Below are 20,938 nucleotides of genomic sequence, written 5' to 3'. Positions count from 1 at the left end.
TTCTATTCATCACCTTCATTAATAATTGCCTCCCCGTGTACAACTAAGATTTGGCGAGCGACAAGCTCCGGGGCAATCATGGCAGTTATTGTCTGCGACAAAGCAAGTTAATGTACCTGCAGAGCATCTTGACTGACGCCGATGTAAACAAGTCCTGCGATAGTGGGAAACATGAAAACATCTATTGTGTATTCTGACTGGGTGGTTTTGGGCTGCTTGATTGTAGGCGCGATTAGCATTTTAATAATGTGGGAGATGTTGAGAGAGAGAGAGAGATAGAGTCAGAGCCAGTTAGTACCCACAGTCAGTTGTTATAATCATACAGGGGACGGGAGTGAATGTGCCAACTGAATGGTAGAAATGACACGAGAGAGTGGCATTTATCCAGCAGGACTTTTGTGAGATATTCTAATTCAACACAGATTTGGTGACATGGATGCGTTGCCCCTTTGGCTAAGCCGTGCAAAAAGCCAAGGACGACAAATCAAGGAGTTGAGAGAACACACAGTCGCCATCTGTAAATGACATGTTTCTATGTCAAACAGTTTATTTTAGATTGTGCAGGTAGGAGTTCAGAATAATCAAGCATGCTGTTATTGTTCTTTTGTTGAAATCAACATGAAAATGTCCAGCATGAAATGGAAATGTATAGATTGCAGGCCTGCTGTGCAGTGTTTGCTGGTTGGAAAATGTCAACTCTAGAGAGAGAGGATACATCAAAGTGAGAATGTTATTGACTATTGGCTTTTGCCATCATAGGCATCAATGCCATGCTTTCTGTTACAGCATTCTCCATGATGGACAAAGATCTGCTCACATCTGCATTCCTTCAAAAACCTATCGAGTTCCCTTATAGACATGTTCAAAATGTGTCGTCCAATTATCCAATCTCGGGAAAAAGGAACCACACCTTGAAAGGGAAATTGAAAGAGGTACATGCAAAGTGTGAAGGTATCAGGCGATCTGTTTTGATTGATGGGACCTGTTTTGGCATGTGAAAGGGAGAGTGGAGAGTGTGTCCACCGATTAATGATCCTTGGCGTTTTTGAATTATGACTAGGGGGAAGCTTGTCGACACTGAGAAGTGAGAGTGAAATTGAAAAGCCAATCAATTGCTCCTTTGCTCGGGCAAATGATGGACTAATGATTACCTGCTATCATGTGATCCTGCCATCATCTACATATTGATTCTCCCGCTGTCGAGACTTTGTAGAATGAATATTAAAACGATGTATCACCAACTTGATATAACCAACGAATCCCTCTTTACTAGCTTGTTCATGTGACACCAATATGTAATAAAGGTACAACACATGACTTTTCAACAAATGTCTCTAATATTTGAACATACAAAGAACCCAAATCACGCATGAATGCCATAGCAAACATACCAGCAATCTCTACTGCAAACAAGACTATAGGCTTTCACATGGAGGAAAATCAGCGTAGAGTAGCCATTGAAGTTGCTGCATGTATGAGTACCTATGGAACGGCATTGGCTTAATAACGATTTACCCAACGATGTACACGGAGTGTACAAAACAATATGAACACCTTCCTAATATTGAGTTGCACCTCCTTATGCCCTCAGAACAGCCTCAATTCGTCGGGACGTGGACTCTACAAGGTGTCGAAAGCGTTGCACAGGGACGTTGTTGACAATGTTGTTGTGACAGTTGTGTCAAATTGGCTGGATGTCCTTTTGGTGGTGGACCATTCTTGATACACACGGGAAACTGTTGAGCATGAAAAATGCAGCATTTCTTGACACACAATATTTTGTCTTGCTCATTCATCCTCGGAATGGCACACATACACAATCCTTCTTTATCTTGTCTCCACCCTTTCATCTACACTGATTGAAGGGATCATAGCTTTCGCATGGATTCACCTGGTCAGCCTATGTCATGGAAAGAGCAGGTGTTCCTAATGTTTGTACACTCAGTGTATATTAACCTTCGATCGCTGATGCTATGTAGTGGCCAGTGACAGACGTTGAAGCCACCAGTCGGCCAGACGGGCACTCCCGAGGAGAAGCAGTCCTCCATAGGAATGAATGGAATTCTACAGTATTTCAATTAAATGTTTCATGGAAAAAAAATGACATGTATTTAAGTGTTTTTTGTTGTAGTGGGGACTGTAGGAGAACTTTAAAAACAATTAACTGTGTAGTTCACATAAGAAAATGGAAAAGTATGCATTAAGGTGTTTAAGATAGAATAAACGTGGCAAAAACTAATTTAGACATTAATAAATGCATTTATATACATTCCAAAATATATATTTTTGAACAATGGAAGGGGCAGTGCCAAGATGGAGATGTAGTGGCTTCAAAACACCGCCCCCTGTTAGTCTGTGTATATAGATACAAATAATTATATCTACCCTGTTTGAATTACAGTCAAATTATGTGTTACTGGGTGACATTGGCTAAATTAGTAACTTTATCTACCCTGTTTGAGTTACAGTTCGGACATAAAGCTTATAGTGTTGTACAGTGTAAATATGTCAGTGTGGATCCTTATGAGGTTATACTGTCAATAGGATGTTGAGCTATGAATAACATTGTGGACTCACCACTGTGGTGAATCGATCGTTTGTTGTGTCTCTTGCAAATGATTATATTGTGCATCCTGTAAATGTTTTCCCCTTTATTTCTGCCTTGGGCAAAACAGTGCTCACATCCACACGCACACACACACATTCACTTACACACTAATGCAAACACACACACAAACACTTGGGGGATGCTCAGGGTCAAGTGGTGCTCAAGGCGTGCTTCGAAAAATCCTGACGCTAGCAAATATTTCAAGACATTCTCTTTATTTACATGCGAGTTGCTGTCTCAGGCGGTTCAGTATTGTGATCATTTCCCATTTGAAAGTCGTAACTTCTTTACAGTCGTTGACGTAAAGGTTAACAAGCCTGAAGACTAGATCTCTCTTACTTACTCTCTCGTTGCCCTTTCTTCAACTAAATATCTCTTCTCTCGCATATTCTCTCAATGTCACTCTGTTTCTGTCGGCTTCTCTGCTCGTTTGTCTGTCAGTCTCTTCTTCTCTATGCATCTCTATTTTCTCCCCCTTCACTTTCCACCTCTCGCTGTTTATCAACTGTCTATCTCTGTCACCCTTTCTATGTTTAAATCTCTCCTTGCCTTCCTCTTAGAATCCTATTCCCCCGCCTTCAATCTCTTCGCCTTTCTCTCTTTGACATTAATAGTGAGAGCTACTTGTTGTTCTCACCATATTTTCTTCCCCTGTTTGGCGGGAAATGCTGACAAAGTTGCCTCTGAATAGCTCTGCAATATAGGTGTTTTGACATTTCCTCCCCGAGATGTGGCGGCACATTATATTCCCAATAAATGCAGTATATTATGGCTATGACAGCTGATGGTGGGGTGGATTCAACCCCTCGCACCTGCTTCTGCCAAGATTGCACACAAAACTTGAATTTCTGTGCCGACACGTCTGTGCACTATGCTCGGAAGCAGGCCTCCTTTCTCTAATCTCTCTGCCTTATTCTCGCTCTGTAATCAACAGCGATTCATCTCCGGCATGTCTGCTTAGGATGTTACTGTATTCAACATGGGCTGCTTGACGCCGAGTGGTTTCTGAACCTGTGGAAATGACGCAGCAAAGCTATAAAAAAAAAAATAGGGATACAGAGAATGAGCTGTTTCTCAGAATTTGTGCGTATAATGTTAGTTGGGGCGATGTCGGTTGAGTAGGACCTGTGTCATTATGAACAATGGGTCACATCTCGTCACCTACTGCACATCTGAATGGACTGGAAAGTAACATTTTCCAATCCAATTTGTACACATGCCAATAGTGAGTACGGGTCAGTACCTATAGGGAGTAGGGGTTACTACCTATAAGAGGGTAGGGGTTAGTACCTATAGGTCGTCGGGGTTAGTTCCCATAGAGAGAAGGGGTTAGTACCTATAGGGAGTAAGGGTTAGTTCCTATAGAGAGTAGGGGTTAGTACCTATAGGGAGTAGGGGTTAGTGACTATATGGAGTAGGGGTTAGTACCTATAGGGAGTAGGGGTTAGTACCTATAGGGAGTAGGGTTATTACCTATAGGGAGTAGGGGTTAGTACCTATAGGGAGTAGGCTTTAGTACCTGTAGGGTTAGTACCTATAGGGAGTAGGGGTTAGTGACTATATGGAGTAGGGGTTAGTACCTATAGGGAGTAGGGTTATTACCTATAGGGAGTAGGGGTTAGTACCTATAGGGAGTAGGGTTTAGTACCTGTAGGGTTAGTACCTATAGGGAGTAGGGTTAGTACCTATAGGGAGTAGGGGTTAGTACCTATATGGAGTAGGGTTAGTACCTATAGGGAGTAGGGGTTAGTACCTATAGGGAGTAAGGGTTAGTTCCTATAGAGAGTAGGGGTTAGTACCTATAGGGAGTAGGGGTTAGTGACTATATGGAGTAGGGGTTAGTACCTATAGGGAGTAGGGTTAGTACCTATAGGGAGTAGGGTTAGTACCTATAGGGAGTAGGGGTTAGTACCTATAGGGAGTAGGGTTAATACATATAGGGAGTAGGGGTTAGTACATATAGGGAGTAGGGTTAGTACCTATAGGGAGTAGGGTTAGTACATATAAGGAGTAGGGTTAGTACCTATAGGGAGTAGGGTTAGTACCTATAGGGAGTAGGGTTAGTACCTATAGGGAGTAGGGTTAGTACATATAGGGAGTAGGGTTAATACATATAGGGAGTAGGGGTTAGTACCTATAGAGATTAGGGGTTAGTACCTATAGGGAGTAGGGTTAGTACATATAGGGAGTAGGGTTAGTACCTATAGGGAGTAGGGTTAGTACCTATAGGGAGTAGGGTTAGTACCTATAGGGAGTAGGTGTTAGTACCTATAGGGAGTAGGGGTTAGTTCCTATAGGGAGTAGGGTTAGTACATATAGGGAGTAGGGTTAGTACCTATAGGGAGTAGGGTTAGTACATATAGGGAGTAGGGTTAGTACCTATAGAGAGTAGGGGTTAGTACCTATAGGGAGTAGGGTTAGTACCTATAGGGAGTAGGGTTAGTACCTATAGAGAGTAGGGGTTAGTACCTATAGGGAGTAGGGTTAGTACCTATAGGGAGTAGGGTTAGTACCTATAGGGAGTAGGGTTAGTACCTATAGGGAGTAGGGGTTAGTACCTATATGGAGTAGGGTTAGTACCTATAGGGAGTAGGGGTTAGTACCTATAGGGAGTAGTGGTTAGTTCCTATAGGGAGTAGGGTTAGTACCTATAGGGAGTAGGGTTAGTACCTATAGGGAGTAGGGGTTAGTACCTATAGGCAGTAGGGGTTAGTTCCTATAGGGAGTAGGGGTTCGTACCTATAGGGAGTAGGGTTAGTACCTATAGGGAGTAGGGGTTCGTACCTATAGGGAGTATGGTTAGTACCTATAGGGAGTAGGGTTAGTACCTATAGGGAGTAGGGTTAGTACATATAGGGAGTAGGGTTAATACATATAGGGAGTAGGGGTTAGTACCTATAGAGATTAGGGGTTAGTACCTATAGGGAGTAGGGTTAGTACCTATAGGGAGTAGGGTTAGTACCTATAGGGAGTAGGGGTTAGTACCTGTAGGGTTAGTTCCTATAGGGAGTAGGGGTTAGTACCTATAGGGAGTAGGGTTAGTACCTATAGGGAGTAGGGTTAGTACCTATATGGAGTAGGGTTAGTACATATAGGGAGTAGGGTTAGTACATATAGGGAGTAGGGTTAGTACCTATAGAGAGTAGGGGTTAGTACCTATAGGGAGTAGGGTTAGTACCTATAGGGAGTAGGGGTTAGTACCTATAGAGAGTATGGGTTAGTACCTATAGAGAGTAGGGGTTTGTACCTATAGGGAGTAGGGTTAGTACCTATAGGGAGTAGGGGTTAGTACCTATAGGGAGTAGGGTTAGTACCTATAGAGAGTAGGGGTTAGTACCTATAGGGAGTAGGGTTAGTACCTATAGGGAGTAGGGTTAGTACCTATAGAGAGTAGGGGTTAGTACCTATAGGGAGTAGGGTTAGTACCTATAGGGAGTAGGGTTAGTACCTATCGGGAGTAGGGGTTAGTTCCTATAGGGAGTAGGGTTAGTACCTATCGGGAGTAGGGTTAGTACCTATCGGGAGTAGGGGTTAGTACCTATAGGGAGTAGGGTTAGTACCTATCGGGAGTAGGGGTTAGTACCTATAGGGAGTAGGGTTAGTACCTATCGGGAGTAGGGGTTAGTACCTATAGGGAGTAGGGTTAGTACCTATAGGGAGTAGGGTTAGTACCTATCGGGAGTAGGGTTAGTACCTATCGGGAGTAGGGGTTAGTACCTATAGGGAGTAGGGTTAGTACCTATCGGGAGTAGGGGTTAGTACCTATAGGGAGTAGGGTTAGTACCTATAGGGAGTAGGGTTAGTACCTATCGGGAGTAGGGTTAGTACCTATCGGGAGTAGGGATTAGTACCTATAGGGAGTAGGGTTAGTACCTATAGGGAGTAGGGGTTAGTACCTATCGGGAGTAGGGGTTAGTACCTATAGGACATAGGGTTTAGTACCTACTTCCTATAGTACCAAATTAATGTAATTGGTTCAGAGTTTGTTTTGATATTTTAACCTGTGTCGTGATCGCGTTTGGTGTGGGGGTACAAAACAAATGTATGCACGATGGCACACGATGGCGCACGATGGCACATGCGCGCAGCCGGCTTGGGTTCCGTGTAAGGCTAATGGGAACAAGAGCAATATGGTGCAAAGAACCATCAGCTATTCTATTAGGCTTTTTACAGTACAGTTTATGAAGCCCGCCATAAGTGCTAATTCTAATGGTTTTTCAAGGTTCTTCTAGGGTTACATATTGTTCTTTGTTGGCAAGGCTTCATTTGAAAAGGATGACAGAGGTTTGAGAGTAATGCTATGTACAATGCATATCTGTTTTTGGTGTTTGCGGAAAACCCATCACCCCATTGTACTGTATATGATTTTCAATACTGTTCTTGTCAAATATATATATATTTTTTGGGAATTGAAATATGTTGGCCAATGACATAAGAATGGCCACTGACATATTACTATCACTACAGGAAACTGAAACAGTTGATCATGTTAAAGTAAGGAGTTGTGGTTTGTTCGAAAGAGCTGCAATTTTGGTATGAATTACTGCTGCATGGATGGAAGCACATCCATTAACAGAGGTAGGACAACACCAGGCATAATACTTAGTCTGTGTACTATGAGTACATTGTCACTTGATTCTATCTATAAGCAATGTTTGGTATTATAAAGTACATATTCTATGTTGTGTAAAGGTCAGACAGACGAGTCTTTGCAATGTTGAGTCATTCTGGGATTTTATTCGTTACACCCCTATAATTCAAAGTGATTATCGTTAATATCATTCACATGGGAAGAAATTTCAGAGCAGCCTGTTGGAATATTCTCATATCCGGCGGGGCTGGCGCCGCCACTTTCACAGCGGACAGCAATATCGCACAGCCTTTGAGTTTATGCAAAGCGCCCCATCTCCCTTCAACAGCGCTCAGTCAGTGAGACCTTGGCAAATATCATTAAATTCTCTGATAACGTTTCTCTCGCTCTTTCCCACACTCTCTCCCTCGTTTCTTTCCCCCTTCCTTTTTTGTGTGTGCTGGCTATCACTCTGCGGCAGTGCACAAGGAAGAGAGTGCATTGATCTGCCAAAGTGAGCAGCCATTTCGCAGGGCAAGTCTCCGAGGTGCCTCCGCTTCTGAATGGGAATTGCTCATTTCACCTGGGCGCCTTGCTTAGCGAGGCTAAAGGGGAGCCCCGCCAGGAGGGAGTGGAACCCGGCGCCAGGGCTTGGTGGGCGGGAGATAAGACCTCGACTCGCTAGTGCTACTGGATCTCCAACCTCTCTCTCCATTCCTTTCTCACTAGCTCTCTCTCGCTTTCTCTTTCACGTTCCCTCTCTTCTTCTCACTCTACCTCAGTCACTCACGTGCACACTCAATTTCCTTTGCTACTCTCTCTCATTCTATTTCTCGCTCGCCCTCTGCCTCTCAGCTAGCAGCAGTGAGCCTGGTGGGTAGGAGCGTTGGGTCAGTAAAGTTGCTGGATCGATTCCCCGAGATGACAAGGAAAAAATGCCTGAGCAAGGCAATTAACCCATTGTTCTGCCGGCAACGAGGACGTGGATGTCGATTAAGGCAACCCTCCTCACCTCTCTGATTCAGAGGGGTTGGTTAAATGCGGAAGACACATTTCAGTTGAATGCATTAAGTTGTACAACTGACTAGGTATCCCCCTTTCCCTCTATTGGTTTCCCTACAAATATGTGAGAGGCCAACTGAACCAAATGACTATTGCCCCGTAACACTCATTTCTGTCATCATGAATTACTTTGAGATCATATCACCTCTACCTTACCTGACACCCTAGACCCACAATTTGCTTACTGCCCAAACATATCCACAGACGATGCAATCGCCATCACACTACACACTGCCCTATACTACCTGGACAAAAGGAATACCTATGCTGTTCATTGACTATAGCTCAGCATTCAGCACCATAGTACCCTCCAAACTCATCATTAAGCTCGAGGCCCTGGGTCTGAACCCCACCCTGTGCAACTGGGTCCTGGACTACCTGACGGGCCGCCCCCAGGTGGTGAAGGCAGGAAACAACACATCCACTTCGCTGAGCCTCAATACAGGAGCCCCACAACGACGCGTACTCAGCCCCCTCCTGTACTCCCTGTTCACCCATGACTGCGTGGCCACGCACGCCTCCAAATCAATCATCAAGTTTGCAGACGACACAACAGTATTAGGCCTGATTACCAACAATGACGAGACAGCCTACAGGGAGGAGGTGAGGACACTGGGTGTGTGGTGCCAGGAAAATAACCTCTCACCCAACGTCAACAACACAAAGGATTTGATCGTGGACTTCAGGAAACAGCAGAGGGGGCACTGCCCTATCCACATCGACTGGACCGCAGTGGTCTGCAGGGCTCTCCAGAGGGTGGTGCGGTCTACCCAATGCATCATCTGGGGCAAACTACCTGCCCTCCAGGACCTGCCCTACAACATCCGATGTCACAGGAATGCCAGAAATTACAACAACCACCCAAGCCACTGCCTGTTCACCCCACTATCATCCAGAAGGCAAGGTCAGTACAGGTGCATCAAAGCTGGGAAACTCCCAGTACAGAGATTTAGTGCTACACTATTTGCCTTGCAAATGTACCATGTATTTACAGTCCTCTGTCCCATGTAGCTCAGTTGATAGAGCAAGGCACTTTCAACGCCAGGGTTGTGGGTCCAATTCCCAAAGAGGACCAGAATGAGAATGTATGCACTCACTACTATAAGTCACTCTGGATAAGAGCGTCTGCTAAATGACTGTAAATTATGTCCAAAGCAGATGTTAAGGCAATCAACTATTTTAGATGTAAATATGTTAGACAAAGTCTTAGTGGTTTAATGTTTTGAATAGCAACGTAGACCGTTATCAGAGTTGTGGAATAATCCAAACAATATGTAAACAAATGTTAATTCAAATGTTAATTCAACTCGTCTCAAACTTGTGCAGTCTCAATATGCTGCCCACCTAATTCTCCAGAAGTCCGCAACGCAATCCAGCCAGCCACTTCATTCCACTACTTCATTCTTCTGATATTCCAAATACATCCTCCTCACCAGCCACATCCCTATCCAGTCTATCTCTCCTAGTCTCTCTCCTCTGTGACAGTCTCATCACGCTCTATCAATCAGGCTTCTGAAGCCTGGCGCACAGCACAAGGCACGGCCAGTCTGGCCTCATCAGAGCCAGTCAGTCTCCCTCTCACTCTCACTCTCTGTCTCTCTAAAAGGCTTGGCAGATACAGACTTTTCTCTTCACTAACCAAGGGAGAGATGGCAGAACAATGATCCGAGCTGAGACATCTGATTTGGGATTGATTCCGTTTCAATGTAAGAGATTGATTGGAAATTATTTCAGTGAGGACTATTTTATATGTTTCTTTTCAATTCAGAGAGAGACTATTTATTTAGGTGTAAATGATCTGAAATGACTGATTTTCAAATGGAATTAATCCCAATCCAAAGGCTAACTGAAATCATAATGAATGTATTGTATTGTTATACCCATCGTGGCTAATCTATTGTACACACCTTAACAAAATGATGGTGTGGGCTACCAGTGTCAGGCTTGTTAACCTACTCAGGCAGCTCTGGGACTCACTGTATGGACAGAATGGCTCCAAATTGACAATCACATTTCAACACACCACCGCATCCATCTCAAACTCTTACCTCCTCTCAAGCCTCATCCTGTGGTTGTTGTCTCAGGAAAGAGAACTGGAACGACATGAGAGAGAGAGAAAATATTAACATTTTTGTAATTTAGCAGACACTCTTATACAGAGCAACTAGGGATAAGCGCCTTGCTCAAGGGTACATCGACATCATTTTAACCTAGTCAGCTCAGGGATTCAAACCAGAAACCTTTAATTTACCGGCCCAATGCCTTAAACATCTATGACTCAGGAAACATAACATCTTGTCACAGAAATACTATTATTAATAAATCATATCATCATATTTCAATGTTGATTTGTTTATGGAATTAACCATTATGTAACAACAAAACAATGTCTTATCATTGGCACCATTTCGGTGTCAAACTCCCGCTTGGCAGGTAATACTACTTAGCAGAAATATTGATCAGCTTTGGGGCCTATGATGAAAACACATGTAATTACATTCTCCTTCAATTACAATTGTGAGATATTCAGAAAATATACTATTTACTGTGCCGAGCAGATTTTTTCAGGCTATTTCCTGCTAAATGCATTAGCAGATGCTGCAGTGCCCATACAAGCCTGTGGACTAATATTCTTGTAAATGATTAGCCGCTTATTGAACCAAAGGAGAAATGTGCTTTAGGTTGTTCCGACAAAATGACTCATAATGAATGATACAATTATTTTGTTTTGCCAAATTGGGTGCACCCTAATTTCAGACATCATGCTTAAGACATCATGATGGTGGTGGGTTTAATTGTATGAGAAGGACCTCCTTGAAAACTGTGGAAACTGTGGAGGACATGAGTTGCCATGGCAAGACCTCTGATTTGAAACGTATGAGCGCAGTTCTTTTAATTTCCCCAGGAATTTTATGATCATTGGATTAATCATATCTAAGATGTGAATGTTAGTCATAGCTGAGAAATCAACCTGAACTTCTCATGGCCTGAACCTTCTCAGATGTCTGCATTTGCATAAACCACTGCTTTCAATGACCTTAAATACATTTCACAAGTAGGGGAGAGTGGGGTAAGTTGAGCCGAAGGGGCAAGTTGAGCTGCCCTTGTTTCTAGGAAAACATACACCAGATGAACAGGTCACCATTTCAAGGAGTATGTGAAGGGAAAAAAACACATGGAAAAAGTGGTAAGCAAGTTAGATTTAAAAAATGGATCTTCACCAAGTCAAAAAAATGTTTTTGTGTTAGAACATTTATGATGCTTGTATCTAAACCAAAGTAAAATAGTTCTATACATCAGTTGGGATCTCTATTAGCTTCAATATGAGGTCCTAAACCTAGCATGAATGTGCATCCTTGTAGCTGTGTGGGCTAATATAGTACACATGTTTGCCTTGGGGTAAGTTGAGCCCATGATTGAGCTAATGGAAAGTTGAGCAAATTGAAGTGTTTGCAAGGCATTATTACTGGGATATGAGTTAACAACAGGGCCTGGAGAATGTGTTTCAAAAAAGTACAACATGTTTGTTCGGTGTTAAGCCTGTGTTATAAGACACTTCAAATTATTAAAATACAAAAATGGTTTGTTATTGTATTGAATTGGGTTTGGGAAATAAAGATAGACATGGTTTTAAAATGGTAGTGGTAATATTTTATTCAGTACAGAAATTTGTTGGTGGCTTAACTAGCCCTGTCATGCGGCTTAACTTGCCCCGGGGTAAGTTGTGCCAAGAGACCACTTTTTTTGGACAAGCTATGCTTTCAAAACTGTAACGTTTACATACATTCTGAACATTTCCAGTGCCCCCGCACACTGACTCTGTACCGGTACCCCCTGTATATAGCCTCCACATTGACTCTGTACCGGTACCCCCTGTATATAGCCTCCAAATTGACTCTGTACCGGTACCCCCTGTATATAGCCTCCACATTGACTCTGTACCGGTACCCCCTGTATATAGCCTCCAAATTGACTCTGTACCGGTACCCCCTGTATATAGTCTCCACATTGACTCTGTACCGGTACCCCCTGTATATAGCCTCCACATTGACTCTGTACCGGTACCCCCTGTATATAGTCTCCACATTGACTCTGTACCGGTACCCCCTGTATATAGCCTCCACATTGACTCTGTACCGGTACCCCCTGTATATAGCCTCCACATTGACTCTGTACCGGTACCCCCTGTATATAGCCTCCACATTGACTCTGTACCGGTACCCCCTGTATATAGCCTCCACATTGACTCTGTACCGGTACCCCCTGTATATAGCCTCCACATTGACTCTGTACCGGTACCCCTGTATATAGCCTCCACATTGACTCTGTACCGGTACCCCCTGTATATAGCCTCCACATTGACTCTGTACTGGTACCCCCTGTATATAGCCTCCACATTGACTCTCTACCGGTACCCCCTGTATATAGCCTCCACATTAACTCTGTACCGGTACCCCTGTATATAGCCTCTACATTGACTCTGTACCGGTACCCCCTGTATATAGCCTCCACATTGACTCTGTACCGGTACCCCTGTATATAGCCTCCACATTGACTCTCTACCGGTACCCCTGTATATAGCCTCCACATTGATTCTGTACCGGTACCCCCTGTATATAGCCTCCACATTGACTCTGTACCGGTACCCCCTGTATATAGCCTCCACATTGACTCTCTACCGGTACCCCTGTATATAGCCTCCACATTGATTCTGTACCGGTACCCCTGTATATAGCCTCTACATTGACTCTCTACCGGTACCCCCTGTATATAGCCTCCACATTGACTCTCTACCGGTACCCCTGTATATAGCCTCCACATTGATTCTGTACCGGTACCCCTGTATATAGCCTCCACATTGACTCTGTACCGGTACCCCCTGTATATAGCCTCCACATTGACTCTGTACTGGTACCCCTGTATATAGCCTCCACATTGACTCTCTACCGGTACCCCCTGTATATAGCCTCCACATTAACTCTGTACCGGTACCCCCTGTATATAGCCTCTACATTGACTCTGTACCGGTACCCCTGTATATAGCCTCCACATTGACTCTGTACCGGTACCCCCTGTATATAGCCTCCACATTGACTCTCTACCGGTACCCCTGTATATAGCCTCCACATTGATTCTGTACCGGTACCCCCTGTATATAGCCTCCACATTGACTCTGTACCGGTACCCCTGTATATAGCCTCCACATTGACTCTCTACCGGTACCCCCTGTATATAGCCTCCACATTGACTCTGTACCGGTACCCCCTGTATATAGCCTCTACATTGACTCTGTACCGGTACCCCCTGTATATAGCCTCCACATTGACTCTGTACCGGTACCCCCTGTATATAGCCTCTACATTGACTCTGTACCGGTACCCCCTGTATATAGCCTCCACATTGACTCTGTACCGGTACCCCCTGTATATAGCCTCCACATTGACTCTGTACTGGTACCCCCTGTATATAGCCTCCACATTGACTCTGTACCGGTACCCCTGTATATAGCCTCCACATTGACTCTGTACCGGTACTCCTGTATATAGCCTCCACATTGACTCTGTACCGGTACTCCTGTATATAGCCTCCACATTGACTCTGTACCGGTACCCCCTGTATATAGCCTCCACATTGACTCTGTACCGGTACCCCCTGTATATAGCCTCCACATTGACTCTGTACCGGTAACCCCTGTATATAGTCTCCACATTGACTCTGTACCGGTACCCCCTGTATATAGCCTCCACATTGACTCTGTACCGGTACCCCCTGTATATAGCCTCCACATTGACTCTGTACCGGTACTCCTGTATATAGCCTCCACATTGACTCTGTACCGGTACCCCCTGTATATAGCCTCCACATTGACTCTGTACCGGTACCCCCTGTATATAGCCTCCACATTGACTCTGTACCGGTACCCCCTGTATATAGCCTCCACATTGACTCTGTACTGGTACCCCCTGTATATAGCCTCCACATTGACTCTCTACCGGTACCCCCTGTATATAGCCTCCACATTAACTCTGTACCGGTACCCCCTGTATATAGCCTCTACATTGACTCTGTACCGGTACCCCCTGTATATAGCCTCCACATTGACTCTGTACCGGTACCCCCTGTATATAGCCTCCACATTGACTCTCTACTGGTACCCCCTGTATATAGCCTCCACATTGATTCTGTACCGGTACCCCCTGTATATAGCCTCCACATTGACTCTGTACCGGTACCCCCTGTATATAGCCTCCACATTGACTCTCTACCGGTACCCCCTGTATATAGCCTCCACATTGACTCTGTACCGGTACCCCCTGTATATAGCCTCTACATTGACTCTGTACCGGTACCCCCTGTATATAGCCTCCACATTGACTCTGTACCGGTACCCCCTGTATATAGCCTCTACATTGACTCTGTACCGGTACCCCCTGTATATAGCCTCCACATTGACTCTGTACCGGTACCCCCTGTATATAGCCTCCACATTGACTCTGTACTGGTACCCCCTGTATATAGCCTCCACATTGACTCTGTACCGGTACCCCCTGTATATAGCCTCCACATTGACTCTGTACCGGTACCCCCTGTATATAGCCTCCACATTGACTCTGTACCGGTACCCCCTGTATATAGCCTCCACATTGACTCTGTACCGGTACCCCCTGTATATAGCCTCCACATTGACTCTGTACCGGTACCCCTGTATATAGCCTCCACATTGACTCTGTACTGGTACCCCCTGTATATAGCCTCCACATTGACTCTGTACCGGTACCCCCTGTATATAACCTCCACATTGACTCTGTACCGGTACCTCCTGTATATAACCTCCACATTGACTCTGTACCGGTACCCCCTGTATATAGCCTCCACATTGACTCTGTACTGGTACCCCTGTATATAGCCTCCACATTGACTCTGTACTGGTACCCCCTGTATATAGCCTCCACATTGACTCTGTACCGGTACCCCCTGTATATAGCCTCCACATTGACTCTGTACTGGTACCCCCTGTATATAGCCTCCACATTGACTCTGTACCGGTACCCCCTGTATATAGCCTCCACATTGACTCTGTACCGGTACCCCCTGTATATAGCCTCCACATTGACTCTGTACCGGTACCCCCTGTATATAGCCTCCACATTGACTCTGTACCGGTACCCCCTATATATAGCCTCTACATTGACTCTGTACCGGTACCCCCTGTATATAGCCTCCACATTGACTCTGAACTGCTACCCCCTATATATAGCCTCCACATTGACTCTGTACCGGTACCCCCTGTATATAGCCTCCACATTGACTCTGTACCGGTACCCCCTGTATATAGCCTCCACATTGACTCTGTACTGGTACCCCCTGTATATAGTCTCCACATTGACTCTGTACCGGTACCCCCTGTATATAGCCTCCACATTGACTCTGTACCGGTACCCCCTGTATATAGTCTCCACATTGACTCTGTACCGGTACCCCTGTATATAGCCTCCACATTGACTCTGTACCGGTACCCCCTGTATATAGCCTCCACATTGACTCTGTACCGGTACCCCCTGTATATAGTCTCCACATTGACTCTGTACCGGTACCCCCTGTATATAACCTCCACATTGACTCTGTACCGGTACCCCCTGTATATAGCCTCCACATTGACTCTGTACTGGTACCCCTGTATATAGCCTCCACATTGACTCTGTACCGGTACCCCTGTATATAACCTCCACATTGACTCTGTACCGGTACCTCCTGTATATAACCTCCACATTGACTCTGTACCGGTACCCCCTGTATATAGCCTCCACATTGACTCTGTACTGGTACCCCTGTATATAGCCTCCACATTGACTCTGTACTGGTACCCCCTGTATATAGCCTCCACATTGACTCTGTACCGGTACCCCCTGTATATAGCCTCCACATTGACTCTGTACTGGTACCCCCTGTATATAGCCTCCACATTGACTCTGTACCGGTACCCCCTGTATATAGCCTCCACATTGACTCTGTACCGGTACCCCCTGTATATAGCCTCCACATTGACTCTGTACCGGTACCCCCTGTATATAGCCTCCACATTGACTCTGTACCGGTACCCCCTATATATAGCCTCTACATTGACTCTGTACCGGTACCCCCTGTATATAGCCTCCACATTGACTCTGAACTGCTACCCCCTATATATAGCCTCCACATTGACTCTGTACCGGTACCCCCTGTATATAGCCTCCACATTGACTCTGTACCGGTACCCCCTGTATATAGCCTCCACATTGACTCTGTACTGGTACCCCCTGTATATAGTCTCCACATTGACTCTGTACCGGTACCCCTGTATATAGCCTCCACATTGACTCTGTACCGGTACCCCCTGTATATAGTCTCCACATTGACTCTGTACCGGTACCCCCTGTATATAGCCTCCACATTGACTCTGTACCGGTACCCCCTGTATATAGCCTCCACATTGACTCTGTACCGGTACCCCCTGTATATAGTCTCCACATTGACTCTGTACCGGTACCCCCTGTATATAGCCTCCACATTGACTCTGTACTGGTACCCCCTGTATATAGCCTCCACATTGACTCTGTACCGGTACCCCCTGTATATAGCCTCTACATTGACTCTGTACCGGTACCCCCTGTATATAGCCTCCACATTGACTCTGTACCGGTACCCCCTGTATATAGCCTCCACATTGACTCTGTACCGGTACCCCCTGTATAGAGCCTCACTATTGTTATTTTACTGCTGCTGTTTAATTATTTGTTACTTTTATTTTCAATATGTTACTCATCTATTTTTTACTTAACACTTATTTTTCTTAAAACAATGTTGGTTAAGGGCTTGTAAGCATTTCACTAAGGTCTGTTGTATTCGGCACATTTGAGAAATACAATTTGATTTGATTTGATATATATCATCCTGAAATATATGTAGATATATTTGATAGAAAGAATACTTTATTTCCCTTCATGGAGTGATGCTGAAGGTAAAAAATTACTAAACTTACCCAACTTTCCCCTAAAATGAGGATGGAAAAAATGGTTACGCAAGTAAGGGTGTGGTTCAGTCTGGGCCCTCAAATCCTGCCTGAAACAATACTTTGTTCACCTGATAAGCCCTGTCCATACTAACGAACACACATACTGAAATGTAGAACTGGGGGATATTAGGGGACGGCCATTTTGATGTGGCAAGGAATAAATAATTAGGACCCGATTTGGCCCTATAATTATAACATTATCACAAAGATAATGTTAAATGAAAATGAACAACGTTTTGATGGATTCCTTTGCCAAAAGATAGCAAAGAGGTTGGGTTGGCCGAGCAAGGAAAAAGACGAAAAAAATAAAATAATAATTGCAGAAAAAGTGACAAGAAAGATATCGGCACAGTTTCCTGTCCGGGGCACAGCCATATTTCATTACACAGCATTGAGGCTTAGGATGCAATCAAGCATATTTAGCTGTCCTCGTCTCGGCCCAGAGCAATTATTACTCCCCGTTTTTTTACTGTGCTCTGCCATGAGGAAAATGAAACTCGGTACTTATCAACTCAGTGCATAGACAAGTGACTGGGGCGAAGGCAGCTGGACAGGACCCGAGCCATAGGTTACCTTTGAATCCATTAGCTTTGTAACATCAGCACATTGGTGAGATAGAGCCATAACCATAAAAATGGCACCCAAAAAAGGCATTGTTATTTGCATTAATATTGGACGAGGCCAAACAGAGGGAAAGATCAAGAAGGGAATGTGAGGGTTTATGACCTGTGGCAGTGCTTCGCTGTCTGCATCTCTGAAATATCTAGCCCTACACTTGTCAGGCTTTGTGCCTGATTATATTATCATGGTTGGCGATCAATGGCACTACCTCATCCCTCAGCCCTAAAGGCAAATGTGACACACAGGCTTACTATAATCTGACTACCGGATCGGTGCTCTACCAGTTAAAGTTCTTGTTGATGATATTTCCATTTTGAGATTTTGCCATTAAGCGTTATAACAGTCTATCATGGAAATTTATTTTCTTTTCAGTTTGCAGAGAAGACATATCAAAACATTTAGCATGTCATTTATATTTGTGGTTTTATATAGTTATGTACAATTTATATAGTTATGTACAATGTAAAGTTATGTACAAAGTAAAGTGACATTTTAGCATACCTAATTTTGAAATTCATTGACATTTGAATTTGAGTAGTATACACTGACAGAGCAGAGTGGACAAAGAGCAAAGCCTAAATGACTGGTAATTTGTGCATCGGCCACCACAACAGTATTAAAGTGGGCAGGTACATAACTGGAACTATGTCAGTCAGTGGCATATCAGAGTATATTTAAGACATCCCCCCCCAGCTTCATCCCTCCTTCATAACCTGGTGTAATGAGACCCCTGATAAGGGTTTTGAGAAGATCCCGAATGTAGGAAGTCTGAGGTAGTCCAGGGAACCTCACAGGCCTTCTCTATTAAATCTAGTCAAATTAAACCCTTCTCAAAGATTTCTGAGGGGACCTGCAGTGAACAGGCAGAGACAAGGTGAGGTTCTGGTTTAATCTCTGAAGGTACTTGAGAAACTCCACCACTTATTTCTGTTGGCGTTTGCAATATACGGACTAGGCTAGCTTGTAGAGTCCTCCAAAATACATCACAACCCAGAAAAAAATCTAAAATCAAACCAAATTTTATTTGTCACATGCGCCGAATACAACAGATGTAGACCTTACAGTGAAATACTTACTTGTAAGCCCTTATACAAATAGTCTGGGTAGCAATTTGATTAGCTGTTCAGGAGTTTTATGGCTTGGGGGTAGAAGCTGTTTAGAAGCCTCATGGACCTAGACTTGGCGCTCCAGTACCGCTTGCCATGCGGTAGCAGAGAGAACAGTCTATGACAATTTTTTAGGGCCTTCCTCTGACACCGCCTGGTATAGAGGTCCTGGATGGCAGGAAGCTTGGCCCTGGTGATGTACTGGGCCGTACGCACTACCCTCTGTAGTGCCTCGTGGTCGGAGGCCGAGCAGTTGCCATACCAGGCAGTGATGCAACCAGTCAGGACCTCTCGATGCTGCAGCTGTAAAACCTTTTGAGGATCTGAGAACCCATGTCAAATCTTTTCAGTTTCCTGAGGGTGAATAGGTTTTGTCGTGCCCTCTTCACGACTTTCTTGGTGTGCTTGGACCATGATAGTTTGTTTGTGATGTGTACACCAAGGAACTTGAAGCTCTCAACCTGCTCCACTACAGCCCTGTTGATGAGAATGGGGGCGTGCTCAGTCCTCCTTTTTCTGCAGTCCACAATCATCTCCTTTGTCTTCATCACGTTGAGGGAGAGGTTGTTGTCCTTGCATCACACGGTCAGGTCTCTCACCTCCTCCCTATAGGCTGTCGCATTGTTGTCTGTGATCAGGCGTGGTGTTGGAGTCGTGCCTGGCCATGCAGTCATGAGTGAACAGGATGTATAGGAGGGGACTGAGTACCCACCCCTAAGGGGCTCCTGTGTTGAGGATCTGCTTGGCGGATGTGTTACCTTCCCTTACCACCTGGGGGCGGCTCGTCAGGAAATCCAGGATCCAGTTGAAGAGGGAGGAGTTTAGTCCCAGGGTCCATAGCTTACTGATAAACTTTGAGGGCACTATGGTGTTGAACGCTGCACGGTAGTCATTCTCACATAGGTGTTCCTTTTGTCCAGGTGTAAAAGGGCAGTGTGGGGTGCAATAGAGATTGCGTCATCTGTGGATCTGTTGGGACGGTATGCAAATTGAAGTGGGTTTAGGGTTTCTGGTATAATGGTGTTGATTGGAGCCGTGACCAGCCTTTCAAAGGATTTCATGGCTACAGACGTGAGTGCTACGGGTCGGTAGTCATTTAGGCAGGTTACCTTAGGGTTCTTGGGCACAGAGACTATGGTGGTCTGCTTGAAACATGTTGGTATTACAGACTCAGACAGGGAGAGATTGAAAATGTCAGTGAAAACACTAGCCACGTGGTCAGTGCATGTTCGGAATACACGTCCTGGTAATCCGTCTGGCCCTGCGGCCTTGAGAATGTTGACCTATTTGAAGGTCTTACTCACATCGGCTGTGGAGAGCGCGATCACACAGTTATCCGGAACAGCTGATGCTCTCATGCATGTTTCAGTGTTACTTGCCTCGAAGTGAGCATAGAAGTTATTTAGCTTGTCTGGTATGCTCATGGCACTGGGCAGCTCTCGGATAATACGTTGAAATAACTTGAAAAATAGAATGATTTGAAAAGGTGTAACTTTGCATTGGGAATTTTGATCCGTATAGTAATGCAAATCCATGTTACATGTGGTTATGTTTATGCTACCTTACCTTTAAGTATCTCTCCAAGAAAACATACCATGATGATGGAAAGTAGGCACCAAAATATCAGAATATTCCATTGATATTGTGGAGCTAATGGTCCTTGTTTAGTCCAGAGGCACCGGTGCCAGCCGAGTGCATTAGTATCCATCTGGGGGGACTTGTGTTCTTTCGGTGGCAGTATTTCTCCATTCCGAATCCTGTCTAGTTTCTGGGCATCCTCCCCAAACCCATAACTCAAAACTCCCCCTACTCCCCAGCGATTGGGCTGTCATAATCATCAGCATTATACTTCCTCAATGGGCCTGATTTACAAATGTGAAAATGGTAGCTGCACGGCACCAGGGGTAAACTCAGGGCTA

At 44.7% G+C, this 20,938-nt stretch overlaps 1 long non-coding RNA gene across 1 annotated transcript in view; it reads right to left on the bottom strand.

Moving 5' to 3' along the window:
• The window catches only part of LOC135572784 (uncharacterized), a 171,360-nt gene that overhangs the window by 27,227 nt on the left and 123,195 nt on the right, over positions 1-20,938 (bottom strand). The window contains exon 4 of the long non-coding RNA XR_010464481.1: positions 10,289-10,333. This is a non-coding gene — a long non-coding RNA (uncharacterized LOC135572784). The remainder of the gene's footprint in view (positions 1-10,288; positions 10,334-20,938) is intronic.

The sequence above is a fragment of the Oncorhynchus nerka genome, linkage group LG8 (assembly GCF_034236695.1).
Source record: "Oncorhynchus nerka isolate Pitt River linkage group LG8, Oner_Uvic_2.0, whole genome shotgun sequence".
NCBI classification, from domain to species: Eukaryota; Metazoa; Chordata; class Actinopteri; order Salmoniformes; family Salmonidae; genus Oncorhynchus; species Oncorhynchus nerka.
Note: the sequence above shows the minus strand (reverse complement) of the source record. Positions and strands in the feature narration are given on the sequence as shown.